Source organism: Molothrus ater, chromosome 2, assembly GCF_012460135.2.
Source record: "Molothrus ater isolate BHLD 08-10-18 breed brown headed cowbird chromosome 2, BPBGC_Mater_1.1, whole genome shotgun sequence".
Classification (NCBI taxonomy): domain Eukaryota; kingdom Metazoa; phylum Chordata; class Aves; order Passeriformes; family Icteridae; genus Molothrus; species Molothrus ater.
The window spans coordinates 63304583-63327754 of NC_050479.2; the positions used below are offsets into that span (position 1 = coordinate 63304583).

General features: G+C 34.3%; 1 long non-coding RNA gene across 3 annotated transcripts in view; it reads right to left on the bottom strand.

Moving 5' to 3' along the window:
• Nucleotides 1-23172, bottom strand: part of LOC118684287 (uncharacterized) — an 88113-nt gene that overhangs the window by 10473 nt on the left and 54468 nt on the right. The window contains exons 3-5 of one of the 3 annotated variants that reach the window (XR_004979811.1): nt 20603-20693; nt 3786-3880; nt 330-539 (exon numbers count right to left, since the gene is read on the bottom strand). This is a non-coding gene — a long non-coding RNA (uncharacterized LOC118684287). Of the gene's footprint in view, nt 1-329; nt 540-3785; nt 3881-17164; nt 18384-20602; nt 20694-23172 lie in introns of those variants that run through there. The other 2 variants (XR_004979810.1, XR_008509170.1) reach the window with 2 other exon arrangements.

Here is a 23172-nt window from a genome sequence, read left to right on the forward strand (position 1 = left end):
TCTAGTACAGACCACTCTCATTCACCAAAGTATGCCATAGGCAGTACCAAGAAAACTGCCTTTGAAATTTGAGGAAAATGGCAGAAGTCCTAAATACTTAGGTATAAGTAACTTCATATTTTTAGAGATGCAGTGCTTATCACTGGTACATTAAGAAACTGTTGCAATTTAAATTCTTTCTGAAAATAGATCTTTCTCATTCTTTCTGAAAATAGATCTTCAGGTAAATTTTTTGTCAGATATGCTGAAGTTCAAACATGTACATTACCTTTACTATACAGAAGATTTTGCACAATGTTGACGATGTTACTTACAAAAATGACAAGAAAAAATGGCACACACAGGTGTTTAATAATGAGTTATATTTGCAAAATGAATCCGTGACAAGACAGGACACAGAGTATTTTGGAGTTCACAGGACTGCAGAAATAGACCATGAATAAACAGCACAGAAACTCTGCTTCCCAGCCTGAGCTGGTAACAAGGAAAGTTGATTGCAGATCTGGTCTTTAAAAGATGCACAGTACTCACCTCTTCCTCTGAAATCAGAATTATTAAATGCCATATAAAATTCCATAAGGCAATGCATTACTGTAGTACAGCTACTAAACAAAAGTAGCTACCAGCCCTTCAAGGTTTGTGTCCATTACCCCTACTTTAAACATGACATGGAGGTGTAGAAACTATTAGAGTATGCAACAGTTTGAAGCTCTTTTTAAGAAGACAGGAGACTGTCAGCAGATATAACTTTACAGAGTATTATAATTCAAATAACAACTCCTAAGAAGCTCAGCTACCAATGTGAACCACCAGTGTTTCTTTCAGATGTGTGTTTTAAATCAGACACCTCTAAAGTAAAGCACAATATACACGCTACAGAAACAATGGCCTGGTTACTTGTCCAGCATCACACAAGAATAAAGGCAAAAAATAAATATCACATCCAATTCTTAGGAATTCTCACTTGACATAACCATGAAGACATGGTTTTCTCTACTTGCAGCTATTTGTTCCATTGCCTAGAGAATTTTTTACTAATGTCTGCAGCACCTATAGCAATGTCAGGCTTCTTGCTTGCAGCCCACAAGCACCCTCCCCAGCTCAGCACCACAGGCTGACCCTATCAATAGATTAAACATTCTGTGTGATCACAAAGGTTGCTTCATAGTATACTGACACAAGGGGGCAAATGAAGATTGCAGAATCTTAAAGCAGGAGTTATCTAACTTCTTAATGTTTCATTTTCTGATCTTTCTGTTCTTTTTACAGTTATTAGCTTGCGCTTTATTCCCCCCCCCCCCCAAAAAAAAACCCCCACATTTCCTCCTTTGAATTCTAATTCCCCTTATTAGATGAAGCATTTTATTTACTTCCACAAAGACGATGAGAGAACTGAAGAATCTTTCACATGAAGAAAGCTGAGTGAGCTGAGACTCCAGCCTGGAGAAGAAAGGGCTTGTGTTTGTGTGATCTCAGCAATGTTTCTAAATGCCTGCTGGTGGGGGTACAGCAGAGTAAAGAAGACACAGCCAGGATCTTCTCTGTCCAGAGATAGGACAAGAGGCCACAGGTAAGAAATTAAGTGCATGAAATTCTAGTTGAATAGGACAGGCTGCAGAGTCTCCATCCTTGAATATATTCAAACTTGACTGGACATAGCCTTAAAAAAACTACCCTGTTTGAACTAGAGATCTCCCTTACAACCTCAACTACTCTTACTTTGAGATTTCTTTTCAGGACCAAAATCCATGAAGTAGCTGAGGGTACTAATAGGTTTGCCCTCTTCTCTGTGGAATACAAGGAGGGGGATGAAATTGACAGTGATTTCCCATGTGACAGCAAAAGCTTCTACTTAACAGTCTGTATTCCCTTCTGGATGTGAAGTGCAGAGCACTCCAGTGAATGTTAGCAATCATCTAAGGAGTGCAAGCCTCTTTCCCTAAACCTGACTAGCTCTCTTTGCCTCAAGCCAGATGCCCTCAGTCAGGCTGCTGCTTCTCCAATTTCAATAAACAAACAAACCCCTAAATCTTGGCCCAACATATTTCAATCCTTCTGATTTTCCAGTTCATCCCGATCTTCCTGTATCTGTTCTCAGCTCCAACTTTTTAACATCGCACTTTTAGACATACTCCTAAAACTAGTTGTCTTCACTCATATACAGCTATTAGCCTCAGTTTATTTTCAAGCAGGCCTATATTTTCTTGCCTTTTAATGTGAATTAAGCATCTTTTTCCCATACAGCTCCTAAGCCTAGCAGAAAATAAACACCTGAACTGAAAACAGTGAGCCTTCCTTTCTTACATCAGGCACAGTCCTTAGGACCCCAGAGCTGCAACATGAAGTGAGTTTGATCCAGCCACAGTCTCTGGCACCACCCATACAGGCAAACCTCTGGAAAATATAACTGCTAATATTAAGCCACCTGAGTACCATGTGAGAAACGTAACATCCTTTGCAAAGGTTTAGGAAGTGAATCATTTGAGTAGGCCTTCATAAGCATTTGAAGTAGTTTTCTTATCCAGACAGGAACTTTGGTTCCTCAGTTGAACTCTGGTTCTGCAAATGCTCAAACTGTGTTTTCACCATGTCACTGAACTATTCTATGCTGCTAGGGCCACCGAACAAGGCACTCCAACCTTTGCCCTTCTGCTTCTTCCTGCTCCCTGCTATTTCCTGCCCTTGTGCCAGTGATAGGAGTTTGCATGGTGAACCAGAAGGAAGCACAGGCTGCTTCACTCTTCTCACAAAGGCCAACACGAATACAATGAAGTAGTCAGGAACAAACAGTTTGGCCACTGGACTTTGACAAAGCCAGGCAAATAGACTTATTTGTTGTATGCTCTCAAGTCTCTGATCAGCTCTTTAGATTCACATCTACTCATCGAAGTCTCTGGGAAAAATCCTGGGTACGTTAAAATACTAGATCTACAAGAGCAACTGGATGGATGGGCCTGCTGCAAGCACCAGTCTGCAGTACGATGAAAAAAAGCAGAGACCTTTCAGGTCTTTCCAAGCATTTCTAAGTTCTCAAATGGCTGAAGTATATGTGCAGATCTTTAATATTTAGCAGTTACATAGGTTGAAAGAAAGAAAAGAAACTCCCTAAAGAAACTCACCTAAAGAAACTCAATGAGAAAGCTATCCAACTTTGAGTCAGATAGGATATTTTTTCTAAGTAGTCAACTTCATTTTGGTCATGTGTCTTAAGAGAGATGTAGTAGGTAAATGTGCACACAAATGTTCTTTATGAAAAGCTGTAGGCTATCTAATTCTGCATAGCTGTGCTATTGAGAACTGCTCAGGTCTGAACTAAATTGGAAATTTTAGCTATTAGTAATTTTGTCAGTTCTAATTCATAGCAGTAGTAGAAAATGAGAATGTGATTTTACCAGTAGGAAATTATGAAATATGGTCAAATAATGCAAACTAATGAATTATAACAATTTGGATTCATATTCATCTACATCATGTCTGTACCTGTGCAACTGCACCAGTAGCAGTTCTGTGAAGGCTAAAATCAAAACAACTCTTGAGTGCAGATAAGCCTTTTTTCCTCCTTTTAAAACATCTATATGATGTATTAACTTGACTCTGTGAAGACCTATTTGAATAAGGTATGTGTATTTTAAATGGTAAAATACAACAGGGCTAATAAAATTAGATTAGCAAGTGATACTGAGTCATGATAGTGAAGAAAATAAAATCTTAAAAGGAAACACACTTTCAGATCTGTATCTAAAATTAGTGACATTTACATAACCATTAGTCTACATTTGACTCACCACACAGTTCTTGCATGCAGCTTTTAAAAGGAAAGGAGCCCAAGTAATTTCCATTCTCACTGCAGCAATTTCCATCATCTCAATGAAAGATTCTCCTGCAAGAGAAAAATCTTAGTGGAAGATGAGAAAAAAAATTAGTAAATTCACAGTCAGATACACAGTTTAAACTTCTAACCATAAAACTGTTACCTGTCTATAGCCCAGTGGTTTAAGAAATGAAGTGGTTAATAAGTTTTGTTAAAAAAATTGGAAGACACTTTTTCTTTATGAGCTTTCCTTGTTAAAAGCATGACCAAATACTTCCCAGTTCCACTAATTTAGAAAAGATTGTAAAAATTAACAGTTTTATGAGTTTTAATAAAGAAATGTCTTGAGAATTAAAGTAACTTAATTTTTATAGTTTTTAAATATATAAACAAACACACTTACCAAAGCATTGTTAGACAGGTGTAGCTTGAGATGGCTCCTTAAAAAAGTTCAGTTTTCACACAAACCAATACAAAATTATATATATGTCTATTTTATTTACCATCAGATACTATGAAGCTCTAAATATAGTTTCTGAATAAATGAAAACACAAAAAAGGCTAAGAAAGTGTTCATATACAAACAAACAATAGATAAGTTTACAGCAACAAAAAGGCACAGGGAATACATGCAATGTCCTGTTCCACGACTCACGTGCAGAAGTGGCTAGCCTTACTTCAGCAGCACAGTTAATACTGGAGATATTTACAGTCTTAACACCAATATTTACGTGCTGCTAAAGTATGACAGACATCAGCATCATAAGATTGACTAATTCATAAGTGGTATGTCTCTTCAGGGTGATGAAATCCTTGTATTTTTGAGGCAGCACAATATGGCCTGCACCTTTTCAAAACCCACAAACCATTATGTGCTGCTACGTTATGCCAAGGTGTCTACCATGCTTCAGGGAAACACAAACATACTCTGAGCTGAATGCAGAATTTTCTTATTGAACTTTAGCTTTCATGTAGTAACATCAGCTGTGTTAATGAGCTACAAAATATTTAGAAAACATCTGTCCATTGCCAAGCTGACTATTTATGGTGAAGCTCTAGACTTTATTGTCATGTGTGCATAATACCTTAATGAGACACGAACCACAAACTGGACAACTGCGTTTCTAGTTAGAGGAACTAAAGATTATGCAGATGTTTATTTCAAAAGAAAGCAAAAAACTCTGGATTATTTTCTAATCTGACTTTTTGTCATCTGGAAACTTGGATGTGAAAAGAAAACCCAAAAACTTTCATATATAAGAGAATAAGAGCTAATTTCAAAATAAGCTTTTGTGAACTATTCTATCAGTCCTCAAGCCATTTGTTAGCTCTGCAGCTTACCCTTACTGCAACTTTTGGGGAGACAGATTCAAAAGAGCCTTAATTAACTTCAGAGGGGAAAAAAATTATAACCCAAAACAATTGTTAGCAAGAATAGTAACTTATCTGTTATTATGGGCAGGAGTTCATCTGCCCCCAGCCTAGAATTGACCATGCTACTTGATGTAGGCCAGAGATGTGGAGTTCATGGCGCTGCTAGGTATCATTTTCTTAGACTAAAGAATGCCAGAGATTTAAGTCTGTGCAGTCTTTTTACTGGTTCCTTAGATAACATGAATTATGCTTTCTTTAATGTTTTTATACTAAACTGTTAAGACAAAAGCTACTTACACAGCATGGACCCAAGCACGCCCCTCCATTGCAATAAGCCTTCTAGTCAGGTCATGACAGACAACTTCTGCAAATTAACAGGGCTATCTGGAAGCCCAAAAAGAGATTTGGCAGGCCATGTGGGGGAAAGATTTGGGAATTTTCTTTCTCCCTTCCTAGTTTTGTTCCTACAGTAATACAGCAGGGCAATATCTGCTAGAAGAGTCCTTTGCCACAAATGTGCCAGTTAAAGTGAGATTGCCAGTGTAAATTTACAGGTAACAGCAGCAACACTTTTTATATCATTTATCCAGATAGGAATGCTAACTTAAGGAACTGCATTAAAGAGCCATTTCCAGTATATTTTATACATGCACAGCTCTATTTACACTTATCCCCACCCCACCTCTTACTACCTATGTTTATTTTTAAAATCAGACAGCTAAAATAGGCAAACTAAATTAAATAGGCAGAACTTACCCAACTTACCATGGTGAATTAAAGCAGGAGTGCAAAGTCAAAATAAACCTATACTGTAAACATATGCTCTGACAGTTGGTCTCTCCCCTGAAGAAACTGTGCTAGGCATAAACCAAGAGAAGAAAAAGTAAAGACAAAATCTCCACCATATATACATGTAATGTGGAAGGCATAGATAAAGATAGATGTGAGCAAAAATGCTAGCCAACAGTAAAAGATTTACTTTTCTGGAAAAAGATTATGAAAAATATTCTCTAGCAAGAAAAAATATTGTTTTGTACTTATAGATTTACTTAGAAGATTGAAAGAAAATTACTTAAATAAGACAGCTGCAACATTTAATACCTTTGGAAGTGCAATTCTCATTTTTACATTCAGGCCAAATTCTTCATTTGAAACTCCATGTGTTTAACAGATACTATTCTTTCAATTGCCTGGTTGATTTCAGGTTCTAGCTTAAGTATGGAAAGGTTTTTTCCTGTTGCATAACTAAATCCCTTTAAAATTAAACTATCCACAACATGAAATGAAGACTTGGCAGAACTATTATGCTATTTTCTACAGAAAGTACATTAGTAAGAAAACTTGCAGGTAATTCCACCCACCCATACAAAACATGAACACAAAACCTTGCACGAATTACAGGATTCCAGACTGTTTGAGTTTTCCCCCTTTTTTTTTTTTTTAATGATTTTGGAAGGTGTTTTATTGTTTGGGTTATTTTATAACTTTACTACAAAATTTCCCAAAAGAAACCAACCAACCCAAAATTCAACACAATGTGACTGTATATTTTCTACACTGCTATTAAAATAGATCTAACCTGCAAGGAGAATAAGTAAATTATCACATAAAATTGAAGGCAGTCTACGTGAGAGAAGGGGTTGTGGAGCAGGAAAAGAATGAAAAGAGGAAGTCTAAGATAAGAAGTGTACTAATAGCTGAGCTGGGAATCTATTGAAATCCAGGAATGTCTTCACAAAGCTGTGTACCATTATGCTTTGGTCATAAAGTCATATAGTTGTTACCATGAGTGCTTCTCCTACCTCCATCCTCGTGTTTTAAGTCTGTGGATGAGAGACAGATTGACAAAGAAGACCTCAATAAAAGCTGGGAATCATGTATGCAAGAAGATCCATTACATTTCCCAAGTCCCTATAAGCAAGAGCTCTGCTGAGGAAGAAGGATCCTGAAGATGCAAAACTGAAATTCCTCAGAAGCAGCTCATGTACACAAGTCAGGAATGCTCTGAAAAAAATGTACTGGAACTGTTAAAAAAAAAAAGGAAAAAAGAGAGAAGTGTATGTGTATATGTATTTGCCCTTGTTTTAGCAATTAGAGTGTTCCCAAGCAATGAAGGAGCCTTTCCTTGATTTCAGTATTTTTTAGTTGATTTATCAAAGACCAAGCCCAATATAAAATATAATTTCTGGTTTTTATTGTTTATAGTTCAGAGTTTATGACAACACCAAGCCAAACTCAATCTTTTCTGACCCTATGAAAACCAGCTACAAGTCAATTCTGGCTACTATACATACTAATAAGCTCCTTAAATGCTACTATAACTACTAATAAGCTCCTTAAACCTCTATGTAACATATCCAGAAGGTACCACTAGGCCTGCAATCTGACTGACAGGCCAGTGACTTGGAGTAAGAGACACCAAGAACTTTGTATTAAACGCTGTATGTTCTCTCTAATACCCAAGAACATGATATAAAATCAAACATTTACCTCGTGCTTTTGGTCATACAAAAGAAGCACTCCCTTCATACTTCTTGGCCAGAAGCTCTTCCTCATCAATAGTGTTATACACCATTGCTCACAGCCATATTCCATTGCTTTAGTTCCTTACTCATTAATACAAAACACATCCTTACTCATTAATACAAAACAGATCCAATATGAAAGCAAGGCTATTGCTTCACTGTTCATTGTGACCTTTTCCCAACTTTATTTCATATTAAAATTAGGAAACTGAAGATGAACCTGAAAGACTGAAGTATTCCACAGTGTAAGAGCATTACATTTGTCCACTAGTGCATCCTCTGCCCATCCTCTACAGCCCTGACATCAGCAATTATAAATGTCCATATCTCAGTTTCCCAAGGTTAGCTTAGATGAACCAGAAATGAGACAGGGTTTGCACTGAGATGGCACAGCATGAAGTGGGGCATTTTTGACAAGTGTGTCCTGCTCTGTGCATTCCATTAATGGAGTAAGTTACTTCTATGTTAGACAGGACATTTTGCAGTGTAGCTTTTTGGACAACTGCGTAAATTTGCCAAGCTCTCCTCTAACAGTTCAGTGCTACCAACATACCACTAACTATGAGTGTACACAATGGCAGTTCAACACTGGAAAATACTTTTAGGGTTTTATTGAATTAATCTGGGAAAAAGAGAAAATTTCACTGTTCACTACCAAGAAATCTGAACATTTCCATTCTCTAAGATTCTCAGATCTAAAAGTGTATGTAGCTGCATCTTTCTCATACACTGTTTACACCCCTCTCTCCAAGTTAAAACAATAGTTTCATTTTATTTTTGTCATATGCTTACTCAACACTGCAGTATTTATACTGCAATCATACTAGAATTTATTACTCTTGTTCCTTCTCAAATCTAAGATTTAGAAGTATATTATTTTACTCCTGCATTCTTGCTTCTTTGTTAAGGAACTGTCTTTCCATCTAATTTGTGGTGTCAGCAGCCTTTAAAGTGATATGCATGTATTTTTAAAAAGAAGAAAAGATTCCACTGAAATATTTCAGAACATTAAAGATATCTGTGTACTTTCGGCTACTATTCCATTATTATTTGGTTCAGGCATAACCTGCAATACTCAGTTAATTCACTCAACTTAATTGAGGTTAGAGGAAGAAGAATTAGGAGAATAAACTATATACCTTGATTGCTATTCTCCTGCAGTGAGATTTTTAATTTCAGTTCTAAAAAGTTCTAAAGTTTCTATGTTCTAAAAAGAAAAAATAAAATTAAATAATTTTTAAAAAAAATCTATCTCTAAACTAGCAATTTAATTGCATGTGTTTGGTTTTTTAAAAATTAAATAACTGTAACACAGCAATAAATCTGCCTCACTTTTCCTCAAAGAGGTGCAGTAATCCAGGACCAAGCTTATACACACTCTCCATGTATAATAGGTCCACCTATACCTTCTAGTAAGCAGCTGAATATTTCTAAGACTATTATAAAGTTGTGTAAAAAAAAAATTTCAAAAATAATGCTTTAAGTAATTCTCTGAACAAAAGATGAATATTTGAGCAGAGATACCTAGCACTAATTTAAGTTTTGGTAGCACAAACATTGATATAAAAAAAAATTGCGTGTTCACTTCTTCCTGATTATGTCAACAACACTCCCCATATAATCATGGCAAAAGACTGGGAGAACTACACTTTTTGCAATGTGAAGTATTAATAACGAAAGTAAAGCAGATGACTGCTGATTACTGAAATTTACTGCTACTAAATTTGGAGAATCTATATCATGTGTCCAGCCATCTCTCCAAGGATCATGAACAAACAGATTTAGACTAGCTGCAGAACTACTGCATAAGATAAACATGAAATAACAAAGCCAGCTAAAAATAAAAACCAGGAAGTAAAACCATTGAGAAATTCAGAAGTATAAAAATACCTAGAAATTTAGAAGTGCAGTTAAGGACTCTCAGCATCAAATTCTGTTTAAATCCTTTTTACTAAATCTAAGACTTCAACTACTGCATCTACTGCTTGATTCATGTATTAATTTGTATGAGGTGCACCCCCCCGCCCTTGTTTGCACTCAGAAAGACAGACCAAAGTGAAGACTGTTACTTGGTTCTGCAATATTGATGCTTCCATTGGAGTGATGAATAGCAAACAGAATGCAATGGATTTCTGTGAACGGCAAAAAATGAAAGGTAGACAGTTCTGACTTGAACAAGTACAGTATGTCCATTTTTATAGCTTCCTAGCTAAAAAAAGCATAACTACGGGAAGCTGATATAGCACTCAAAAAATTTATCAATGTACTGTTTGGTATATCATAATTGTATCTTAGAATCAACTGCAGCTTAAAAATAAAACTGAATAAGACTAACCCCTCTCACCTCTTTTCCCAGCTTCTAAAAAGTTTTTTTGTCAGAAGTTGATGCATTAACTAGATTGCTATATGAAACATTTTACAGGGAACTTGTAAAATTACAAGCTCCAAGTTCTAGCAGAGTTTGTAAAAGTTGTATTTCAGAAAAGTTTTCCAGACCCCTCTTTACTGCACTGGTATAGCTTGCACACAACTTTTAAAAATCTGTCTTCTCTGCACCTTTGGCAAGCACACAGGAAGAAAAACTGTGTGAACACTTTCAATCTGTACCAGCATTCTTTCTGCTTGAAAGGACACATACAAAATTAAGAAAAACTAAGAAGCTATTTTTTAAGTTCTACAAAATAAGTTCTATATTTCATTATAGTAGTAACTAAAATGTTCCTTCCCCCAATTTTATTACAAAAAATATTATAACTAAATATAGTGGATCCATCAAAAAGAAAGCCAGATCTGTCTTAGAATATAATCTTTAGTTTCTGTATGACTATTAAAAATTTTCTGGGACCCTTTCAGATTAAAAAAATTATTAAAAAATATAAATATTTTCAAGCTCTCCAGTAAATGTAAACTTAGATTATTACACTATTAAATTCAGAAAAGATTACCCTATTATCATAGCTAAAGTTTCCAAAACCTGAAATATATAGAATCATTAGTGATAAAAGAAAAAGTGACAATCCCTCTCCAAACAACAATACCTGTTCAATACAAACCATGTACATAATGTAAAGTTATTAAGACAGGGAAAAACAGGTTCTCCTTTTAAACACATAAAATAAAAAAACCCCAAAACTTTAAAATCTATCAAGTATTGGTTCTCTCTATTAATTAATTTGCTGTTTTTTTTACAAAAAAGTTTTATGAAGTTCTCAGAAGACTTGCTCTTGTAACAGTCACAGGCCTCGTGTAAAATTTTGTGCTCCCCTAAGCTGGCACAGCCTTTTATGAAAGAAGGCCATGCAAGTACTGCTGTTTAAATCTTCTAACTCTAGAATGTATAGCAAAGCATTTCTTGTCCTCAATAGAATATTCAAGTTGTTTGTGCAGAAACCCTGGTGGTCTGTGCACAGCATCCATTTCCAAAGTAATTCTAGGAAAGTGAAAAATATATTGGTCAGTATTAGCCAGACTGCCTTCCTAGTTGCTGTCTTACCTCAAATTGGTGAATAATTACAAACCATAGGCCAGCAACAGAGCAACATTTTTTTTAATTGCCTTATATAGAAATAATAACTATTTACAGTATGCCAAACCACAATCTTAAATTGAGATTTTGTTACATCTCAGTATTGTATGGGACTATAATGCCTAAAGATAAAAACCAGGCCCATAGCTCAGAATGAAACCCCACTTGTAAAGGGCTAAATTTGCTGCTTGTCTGCTTTCAAAGATTTAAGGTCAGAGTGACAATGCTATAAAATAAGGGTCAAAGCACAAAAAGACCAAGGCCACAGAACAAAGAGCTTTTCGTGTCCTGAAAGAAGTTGCTTTTTGTAAGCCTGCCTTCTGGCTCAGGCAGTAAATTTGTCTTTTTCTTAACATCATCACTACATGACTTCTATAAAATGCCAGACAACAGCATGACTTATGAAAGGTGAGACTGACCTGTTTGAAGAAATCAACTCAACTGTTAAGGGAATCCAAGAGTTAATAGCAGAGGAACACCTCCTAGTAACTGCTACTTATACTTTTCCAGCCCTTAGCTGTATTTCTACAACTTCATTATTTAATTAGTCACTTCAGCAGAAGTTTCAGGTGTCCATAACACCTTTGGGGTGCAGATTCCTGGTCATATTATCTTATTGTTTATTAAGTGGTAGCTGGTGCAGCAATCTTTTCCCCACCTCTCCATGAAATATTAATAGAACCCTACTAATCTTAATAGATACCATCTAACACACAGATCTGTGTACTCCCTTTCAAAAACATGTTTGGTTCCCCACTTTCCATCAATGAGATCCACTACTCACAGAACTGAGCTAATACAAAATAAAACGGTGCTTTCTAAGGCTGACACAGATCAGTAAGCAGTAAATTTCATTTTTCCAGCTAGAAAACAAACTTCACTTAGAACATGCTTTTCCAAAATAATAACAACGGTTTTGACAAATGAAAGGAACTTTATCCACAAAAAAAAAAAGACAAGAGATAAAGATGCTGGGTGCTTCTTACAGCTTTATACTAAGCTAGATTTTCAATATTTTACTAACAAGCTTAAAGTAAAACCATGCTGAATTAACTAGATGTTAATATATTAAGAAAAAGGATTTATAACTTAAAGTACACAAGTAGTTAAAAAAAAATCAGAATTGTACTCTCAAACTAATAAATACCCACAAACCTGAAAAATGTTAAATTTCTCAAAACTAGCATCTGAATTTTTTTAAATAAAAAGTTACTTGACAGTATGCTCCTTGAGCAATATCAGTACTGCAAGAAGTGTTTCTCCATCGTAATCCAAACCTATATGAAAGAACCAGAATTATCTGCATTATCTTTTATAGCAGGTCAAAGGCAAGACATTTTGAAAACACAGATCTTCCATACTTCAAGTAATTATCTTCCCCTTCAAAATAGATGGCTTCTGTCTTCAAAGTTATTATTTTTATTTTTTTTTCAGTCCTACTAACTTAAAAGCTGGAACTGGAGATTCAGATATGTGGAAATAGGTTAAAAAATATACCAAAAAAAAATCCCTTACCTTTTGACTCTGGAGATTTATAACAGCTGAGTTTCAGTGCCAACAAAACAGAAATTTCATGAAACAAATCACTTTGCTTTTGATCTACCTTTAAGCTATAATATCTGATTCCTATATTAATTATTAAATGTAGCATTTCATAATTTTTTTCTTTCTAAAAATTTAATATAATTGAAAAATACCTTAATATAGGAAAAGCTTAGTGTAACGTAAGAAAGGCCTACTCCAATCATCCTACACTTTCTGAAGGAAATGATTACTCTTCATCTCTTAAGCAGCACTGGTGTGAGTATACTGATTTTTCTTGTGGTGAATAGCAGCCCACAAGTTAAGGAACTGATGCAAACTGGCAGATTTCCCCTTCTAATTCTGAGTCATATGCGTCATCTTTTTGTCAAAAGCTGGGAAGAAAAAGAGTCTCTCTTCCAGCCTGCCACATGAAACCACCTGCTTAAAGGCAGAACAGACCAATATTGCAATACTGGTCTGCACATTGCTGGTACTTACACATTTGTTCTTGCTTTGTTCAAATAAACAAAATAATGAAGACAGCTTTAATGTTAATGACAGAACTTATCTCTTTGATTTAGGGCCAAAAATCAAGCTGGTAAAAGGAAAAAAAAAAGAAAAAAAAAGAGAAAAGTCATATTGGCATGAAAGTGCTTATTCTTAAAATGGTAGTGTCTTACCTGCATAAGACTAAGGGTTCAGTTCCTTAAAAGCTTACATGCATGCTTGGTTCAATCACCTAGAATCAGACAGGTTTCACAGAAATACATTCCAAAACCAAGAGTTCATGTGTGTGATTAAGACCTCTTATCACTGTACATGGCTGCTAACTAATTCCTCAAACCCACTACCCCAGTTAAACCAAAAATCCCCCCTAAATCCCAGAGAACCTATCAATTTCTATAGGTTAAATTTCACATGCTCCTTTTTCCCCCTGTTGTGCATTTTGCAAATTAAGAAGCAAGAAAACTATTTTCTTCTTGGACAGATTGATCAAGGCCAGTCATTGTTGGACTATATATACTGTGTTATGACACAATAGCTCTCTTTCAAAGGCACCAGCACCAGTTAAGGTTGGGCACATCACTGCCAGCAGATTACATATTTTCAAATTGCACTACAGTTGCTGATCAGACCTGCTGAAAACAGGTGTAAATGTTTACTGCAACAATGCACTGCAGTATTTATATTGATCTGTGGCACTGCCAAAGCGATTGCAAGTAAATATTCTTTATAGAAAAACAACTTGAAAAGTTGTTGCAGCTAAAGCAAATTTTAGACATTAATACTAAGTTGTGCAAAAGAATGCAAAGAAAATACAACTTGACTAACTGGTCCAGAGTGTAGAAACAAACATGCCACTTTAATAATAGATCAGCTTTTTTATATACAAATACACAAAATATGTAAGAGATTATATATATATGCACATAAAGTTAGATAGAAAGACAGGTATAAACTCACACATACACTCTTATATAAAATGCCCTTTGTTTTCAAATTTGTACTGTGCCACAAGCATTTACATGGCTGGGTGCATACATTTCAATATAATGAGAAAATTTGCATTGCTAAAATAAGAATACTAGAGTGCTTTTCAAGAACCACGACACCATCATTTGCATTACAGGTTATTATTTACAAGTATTTAAGATGTTCTGTAAATCTATAATGAACATTGCAACAGTGAAAACTGTAATTTATTATGTAATGCGTTGTTATATAAATTGTTTAAATTGTGTACAATATACACAGACGATCGCTTCTACTTGGTTAAATATTAAATACAGCACTTTATTGCTCATCTTCAACTAATTTTTTCTCCCATTCTATATATTTTACTTGATAAAATTAGAGACACAAAATACCTCTCTGATGCCTTATTCTGTAGTTTACTTTGGGTGTATTTTTTAATATGAAATTAATTATTCATACAGTCATCTTAATTTGACAAACTTTATAGTATTTTGTAAGAAAATATTTTACTCACCATATATTCCATTTTCCTTGGTACTTAACAAAAGACATTTAAGCTTTTCTGCAGTGTTACCTTACCCCCCCAAAACCCAGTATCTTTTCAAGAGCTTCATGCAGCACATGACAGCAAATAAAAACCAAACAAAACCCACCACCGAGAAAGTTGTGCCTTTTTGACAATAGCAAGAGTGAATGCGTTAAGACACTGTGGAAGATGTTTCTTAACTTGCAATTCAGCAAAGCATAACAACTGTCTTAACTTCTTTTTCATTCAGTGGAGCACTCCAAGATATGAAAAGTGAGTTAAACAAACCATTTAGGAGAGTAATCACAAAGAGCAGCTTTTGTCTGGGGAGACCCTGGGAAAGTCGCCATTGGCTCCCTCTTTTTCATCTCAGGGCCACAGGCACCCATAACTGTTCTGGGGTAGGCTGTTGCTTTGAATTGCCCTCTAGTGTTAGCCTTCATTAATTCCTACCTCAATGACAAATGCTGTTCAGGTTTTTAATAACAGAAAGTGGGTCAGCAACAGAAGTTATGTTAAGCTAAAAAAATTGAACAAAAAATTTGAACGGTGTTCCAAACTCATTTTCAGGTCAGAAGACTGTGAGGTTGACAAATAAGTACTACACACCAAAAACCAAAAATACAAGAAGTCTATATACCTAAATAGCCACCCCCCAAAAAAAAAAAATCAAGGACAACAGATTTATTAAAGAACTTATGAACACTGTATTTTGCATTTCAGTGAGTTTCTTATGTAGTTTCACAAAAATATCAATTTCTGGAGCAAATACTCAATATTCACAACCAAAATCATTGTCATGATGGTGGGATCAAAACACCAAAAAAACCAGAGGAGTTGCTGGTGTCAACAGAACAGAGTTTAGCAGTACCAATGCCCTGGAAGGAATTATTCTCTCCCTGCTAATTCAAGAGTCTCCCTGTTACCACCCTAAACCCACAGGCAAAATAGGCACCATGAAGATCCAGATTTTAAACCTGGTAATACTAGGAAGAGAAGGCAAGCATTTTTCCCTGATTTTATTTCAAACCATGTTTTATCTGCCCTCAAATTGTTTAGAGAGGTCATGAATCTAGGACTTAAAAAAGTATGGAGAATATATTAGTAACACTTGCATGTCATACAAGCTATGGATTTCTACACTCATAGAATTAAAGATGAGCTTATGACCCTTTGTTTAAAAAATACTCTGGTCCTACAGAACTACAATCCTTCACTCTGACAGAGTTGAAAAAATATTTTTAGAATTAGGTGTTAACTCAATGAAGAAAAGTACAGATTTGAGTACTGCTTTTGTAACTCCTGTGCTTGGCATTAAAAGCAGCATTTTCCCTTCTCCTGAGAACCTGGAAAAAATCTTTTGGTTTTAGGGAGGAGAGGGACAGGGTAACCAGTACATAATCATTCTTGTTGATCAGGAGTTCTTTTTGCCTGTGGAAAATGCTGACAATAAGTGTTACAGTATCAAAAGGGAACTCTGTTCCACAAAAAACTTTTCAATATATTTTCACTTAGAGAAGGACTTTCTTATAAGAGCCATTGCAATGTTTCACAACAGATGGAGCATCTTCTTTGTCTAATTTCTGAGCTTGTCTAAAATATGGACTAACTTGCAACAAGAGAAAGCAAGGCATTTTCAGAATAAAGTAATAACATTCATAAGACCACAGGATCTACCCATTCTACCAAGAGAAAATTTTGCTCCAAAAGAATACAGGAATTATAAAGCAAATGTCTTCATCAACTGGAAGTCCTGCTAAATCTAGAAGTGACTTGCATGTCTAGAAGTGACTTATATATCTATTTTGAAGCAGGAAATGATCAGTTAAATTTGGGAAGATCATAATCATGTTCATAATTACAATACTTTCTAAATTTTTAAGTTAATTTCCATATGAATATGAAAATGCATTTCCTTCTGTGGGGAGAAGGGACAGTTAAAAAAATTAAAAAAAAATTTAAATTGTTCTTCATGTCAACTAGGAAGTGGAAATATAAAATCATAAAAATCTTTGACTAAAGGCTTTAAAAAAACCACACCAACAAACCAAACCATCCACAAAATAAAACAAACAAACAAACAAACAAACCTATAGGACACTTACAGGAAGTAAAAACGAAGCTCTTAAAGTTTAGTGGGTTAAAGAAAAGGTATAAATACTTCAGAGGTATTTGAACATTACTACGATTTTTAAGTACCTCACAAATTAAAAACAGATATTGCTGATAATCTTGCTTTGACTAGATTGTCTTGATAATGTATTTCAATAAAAAGAATTAATTCTCTTATAATACTGGTCTAAAAATTTAGAATAAAAAAAAAGTCCTTCCCCAAACAAACGCAGAAAAAAAAAATACCATGAATATCCATGTGTTTGAAAGAAATACAAAATTAACAAAGCTAGAAGCAATTGTTTATTCAAATACACTACTCAATTAGCAATTGCATCTTCATATATGCCCTGTTTTTAGTGTGCAAACAGCAGTCTAAACCAAGGTGTATTAAGAAGCCATCAATACACCATATGAACACTTAACAATTTTGATTACATTTTTCATTCCCCCACTGAAACCTTCAATGCATGGGTCTACATAAATTCTTCCTTAGACTTCTGTTGAAAATAAACAAAAATAACAATAAAAAGGGGGCAATGTGTTACTTATATATATTTACATTTGAGTGAGAAGAGTGTTTAAATATCCCAGTTAGCATATTTTAACTATTTTTCCTAAAGAATTTTCATGCCATTTGCTTTTCTTTTCCTATTGCCTAGCAAGATCATTTTATCAACAGACAAGGAAAAATGATGTGTAAGTATGCCAGTCTTAAATTCTTCCTATATACATGTTTCATTCACTGTCTGAAGTAACAATAAAAATTAATGTCTATTTAAATCTAATAGTCTACAAAACTCCACTTTAAAATAATGTAGGGCTGGATTTAGTTTAAACTAAGAAAATCCAGAACATTCAATTGCTACAGATTTAAAACTTAAAATAGTCATGCCTAAGATATCAAACAATGGTTGATTTTACATGTATTGAAGTGACTAGAAATGGGTTGCATTTATAGCTACAGATCTCTTTCAGGAAAATTATTTCAGTTGCCTTTGCAAAGCAAGAGAAGTCCTTAAAGAAATCATAAACGAATTGTAAAAGTAATCTGCAACAGCTCCTTGTGGATGAGTAATAAGCTTGCATTGTCAGCTTTCAAATTATGATTTAGTTAACAAGACTTGTTAGAGCCTCAAGTGTTCTACCTATGGTAGGAACAGCAGAAGTGGCCATGAAAAGTTCCACATCTGAAGCACTTCAGTAAAGAAGTCTGCACATTTTTATTTTTTCAACCTCATTACAATCAGATACTGCAAAACAGTTTACAAAGTCAAGCACACAGCTGGCAATAGCCACACCAGCAATTTTTAAGGGGCAAGCACTGCAGGTCCTTAATTCAGGCTGAACTTGCCACAAAATCAGTAGTTGTTTTGCTAAATAAGAACTACAATAGGAGAGGCTAAGAGTAGGAAAATAAAACAAACACACCCCACCACCTTTCTTGCAAGTTTCATCTACTCTTCAGGTCAAGAAACATTCATGTTGACTACCGAGTACAAAATTGCTCTAGAAAAAAAAATTAAAAATTAATATGGGCCAAAATTCAGCACAAAAATATTCTAGAGCAAATCAACACCTTAAGTGCACTCTAATCATAACTGACAACTGCAGCACTCTTAAAAGATACTAGAGCTTGTAAATGGGACTCAATTACTACATTACTGCAAAACTCTGCACTTTCTAAAAAAACATTTAGACTTGTCTTAAAGTTTTAAATACTTCAATATATACTAAATTTGTAAAAGGAAAGAAAGTGTGCATCTAATGAGAATACCATTCTGCAAATCCTTATTCATGGTTGTGAGTCATTAGAACTACTTGTGTATATTAAAGTTTGTAGGATTAGACCCTAAATGTAAAATCCCTTTGATTTACAGTTGTGAACCAGAAACCACCTTTTTTGCTGAATAAGAATCTATGAGAAATACTCTGAACCTGTGTCAGACCAAGGAACACTCCATCAAACTTTCACCTTTTAAATATCTCACAAGGGAGCCTTAGATACCTTTGCCTTGCAATATAATCCTGATTTTCATTAACAAGAATGTAACTGCTTTTGTACAGGAAAAAAAATGAACAAACTCAAACCGTTCAGTGAAATCCTAAAATCCTTATTTTCCTAGGAAAGCCAGTAGAAAAAAAGGGAAAAAAAAAAAAAAAAAAGGAAAAAAAGGAAATAAGAAAGAAAAAACAGCAATGTAGTACCTCCAAAGCAGTTTCTGGACAGATCGAAATATTTATTTATTTGGGAGCATATTAGGCATGTTACCCAAACACAGTTACAGCATTAATAGAAGTACTTTCACTGTGTGTTTAATCACATAAAGAAAGGATTAAAACTGAAAGAATTACCTACTCACTAATCACAAACTTCAAAGCTTATATAAAGTTAAGGTTTAGTTCCTATACTTTCTGTATTCAAAATTTTCTTACTCAACTAAGAATTTTCTCTAGGAGGCCTTAACCACCCTAAAATCATATTATTGTATGAAAAATATATTCAGAACCCATCTGCCTCAAATACTTCTGTAACAGGAGGTGTACTGCTGGTAAATTCCAGTAATTCTTCAGTTCTACCAGCCATTACTTACAACAATGAGGAAATATGAAATTTACACCTCACTGGATTTGCTTGGTAGAAATTAGGAGTTACTGGGATAAACTGAAATTTTGGGTTTTTAAAACTCCTCTGATTTTAAGGTACAATTACTTCCTACAAAGAAGAAGTGCTCTTGAAGACAGACAGATTTGATTAAGGATAAAAACTGAATTCCAGCTGAAAGTTGGAATTGCTAAAGTCACAACATGTTCATAAAATTTGTTGTACTGCAATATGTTCTGCTGAAGATAAAGTCTTGCAGATTTTACTATTCCATTTTGTATTTAAACAAATTTACTCAACCCAAGACCAGTTACTATTTTAATTTCAATTGTCTGTGTAAATGGTTAGTTAGGACTGTTCGTATATGAGTAGATAGGTTATGATTACTCTGAATGGATTTCTCAGTTTCAGCCAAATGAGTACTTTTAGTGCAAAGCAGGACTTGCAATTTGAGTGTAGCACAGTCCATATTAATTCCTCTAAATTGTTCAGTGTTTTGCTATATAATATCTGTTCGCCAACAAATAAAATAAATAAAATTTCTGAATATTCTGGTACAGATGCAAGGCTCTGAAAACCTTTTCTTTTTTTCTGTTTTCTGCTTCTTTGCTTGTCAGGTAGCTAGTTTATTAATGCCTTTAAAACCAAATTTTACACACTACATGGAAATACACTCAGCTAGCTCTCTATTCTATTCTATTTTTAACACACCCTCCCAACAAAAAAAAAAAAGTTATTGAAAAATAATTTTTTTATATCATCCATACTTTGTTTTTGGATTAGCAACATTTCAGTTGGAGTAATTCCCAAGACAGGAATATGAGAACAATACTATACAGAGAATTTATATAGCTCAAATGGATCAAGGCTGTTGCAAACTCAGCTTTTTATATATATTTTTGGCCACTTCATTTCCTTCTGAGCACAGCCTGTGTTAATACTTTTACTTAGTGTTTATAATTTTACAGGAGTGTAAAGAAGAATTATTTTAACAAATAATAAATTCTTGAACAATCCCATTAGAACTGGCCTATTTTGAATACTCTGAATAAGTTATACTACTGTATACATTTTTTTAAATAAAGAACATATGTAATAAGAGAAATGTTAATATAATATATACCATGCTCATGCTCCATCAACCTTCCAGAGAGTTTTTCAATCACAGGAGTAAGCCATTCTCCAAAATCAGCTCTCTATTGAAAGGTCAAAACCTGCAATAAAAATGTCATGTATTATAACATATTTCCAACACCCACAGTTTCATGGTTGATCCCCAAACATAGATGTAGGTCATCAGCTTGACCCTCGCACTGTCTGTGTTACAGGAAATCCTAATTTTAAAAATACTTTTTTTTTTAAACCAAACTGACTTGATTAGGAACACCTGTGATATGCCCCTTTATTATCAGAAGCCTCCTGAAACAAATCAGATTAGCATGTTTCTGCTTTCATTCTACCCACAGCATTTTAAGATGAAAGTAAGAGGAAGGAGGAAGAAAAAAAAAAGAGGAAAAAAAAAGAAAAAAAGAGAAAAAAGAAAAAAAAAGGAGTAAGGGGTGTTGTTCTCCCTTCCTACCCACTACCAATCCCTCTCTCCACCCTCAAACAAGCAAACTGGTAAGTTTTTTTAGTGAGTAAAGTACTTAATGAATGTGTGATTACTGCTGTCATATTTCCTAAGATATGCTATTGACTGTTAAGTATTTAAATTCTAGTGTTTCACTTTAAGGAATTAGAATTTTTTTTTTTTGCTCTTCAAGGCAGTACCATTATTGCCTTTATTAAAATTTGGCCTACAAATATTAGCTACTTTAAAGCATATAATGGAAAAACTACAGTCATATAATACATTCTGAGAGAGGAAATAAAATTTTAAGAATTAAAAAAAGAAAAAAATTAAAAAAAAAAAGAGAAAAAATTTAAAAGAAAAGCAGCAGCCCTCATCAGGTAAGAACAAAGTATAACTTGACAGATGCAGTAAAAATAGCCAAATAGCTACTGGAGGAAATACTGCATTCAGAGAGACAAAATCTTAAATCTGTTTTGACTTTATTTGAACTTTTCATTGTAGACGCCATAACAAGACACATCCTATGTCTAATAAATGAATAGCTGATGCCTAGATCACGTCACCTGCTCATAAATACTTCCATAAATTTGTTCTTTATTCTTTAAGTGTATTCCAGAAAATACTACAACCCCTCTCACAGCTATGGACTTACAATAATCACCCTGCTTTAACAAGAAAAAGGAGTTTGTATTTTCGTGTATTCCACACATCATGTATTTCACCTTTTAAAAAAAAGTTTTTGTTCTTTAACCAAACACACCAAAGTTGTAGTTCCCCTCTGTGCTTATATTGAGATTTAACATACTTGAAGATTATATTGAAACTGGACTTACATAAAGCTATTTAAAATGAAAATACATGCCTAAGCCCTACACGATGTGTAATTATCTTTTTCTCAGACCAAATCTTCAAGAAAATTTCAGATCATGCTAAATAAAATAATTAGTTGTAACAACATTCAATGCTGAAAAGTTCATTAATAATCTATTTACTGCAGATTCACTCACTACAGTGTCTGAAAACAAACTAAATAGTCACGGGGTGGGGGGGTCCTATTTCTAACAGTGGTTTCCTTTAGACATTAATAACGAGCACTGAAAGTCACTCCTATCTTTCAGTTTTAAGCAATATAACAATATCGCCTTCAGTTTTAGAAGACATCTTGGGAAGCCTTTAACAAAATGAAAGCTAAATGTACATAATTTACATTTGCTACTGTTGTGTCCATATGATAATAAATGTGTGTGTGTGATGCCATCCTTACACACTAGCAACTGTTTATTATCGAGCTCTGGAAAAGTGTTAAGAATTAGATAAACTTTAAAAATTTAATATTCTCTGTAAAAAGAACTTTTTTTTTGTTTTTAATGGTACACTAAAAATATTATTACATGCAAATATTAGAATAAAAAATTAACCAACTTTAAGTGTTAGCTGGACTAGAGCTCAAGTTGTCCTCCCTTCTTTAACACTCATCCAAATATCCTAAAGCTCTCACACAGCATTCAAAGCTAAGATCAGAACTATTCCTCAATTGTGGTAATATCAACTGTATTCCAAAGTTCTGTTATTAGAATAAGTATTTTTAAAACTTACAGGAAAGGGTTAAAAAAATAATCAGTATAGAAATTGCCTTACACCCTTATGGGCAGAAATTTTTATACCTAGCTTACTCTGAATATTTCTGAAATTGTCCAGTATCCACAATGAAGACATTTTTTAAAAAAGAGATTCCTTTTGAAATCCAACTTATGTATTAATACACCAGTAACCTAAAAATTCGACATAACTCCTGCCAATAATGCACAAAAAACCCCTGCAAAGCAACATTTTCACTGAATAAAAGAGGTTACTGGAAATCTGTGGCTACACCTCTCTACTCTGCCTGATGTCCCCTTTCTATTTGAGGGGCATATCAACTTTTTTCCCTATCTTTAAAATACATTACTAGTGCTATTAAAAAAATAGATGGCTGTGAGAAGAGTCACAAGGGACTAAGTTCAAAAACAATTTGGGCAGCCTGTTCAAACAAAATCTTTTAAGTACTACTGATAATAGAAAACACAATTTTTTGAGATCAGGTTCCAGTGTTAGATATTAAGTGTTTAGAACTTATAATA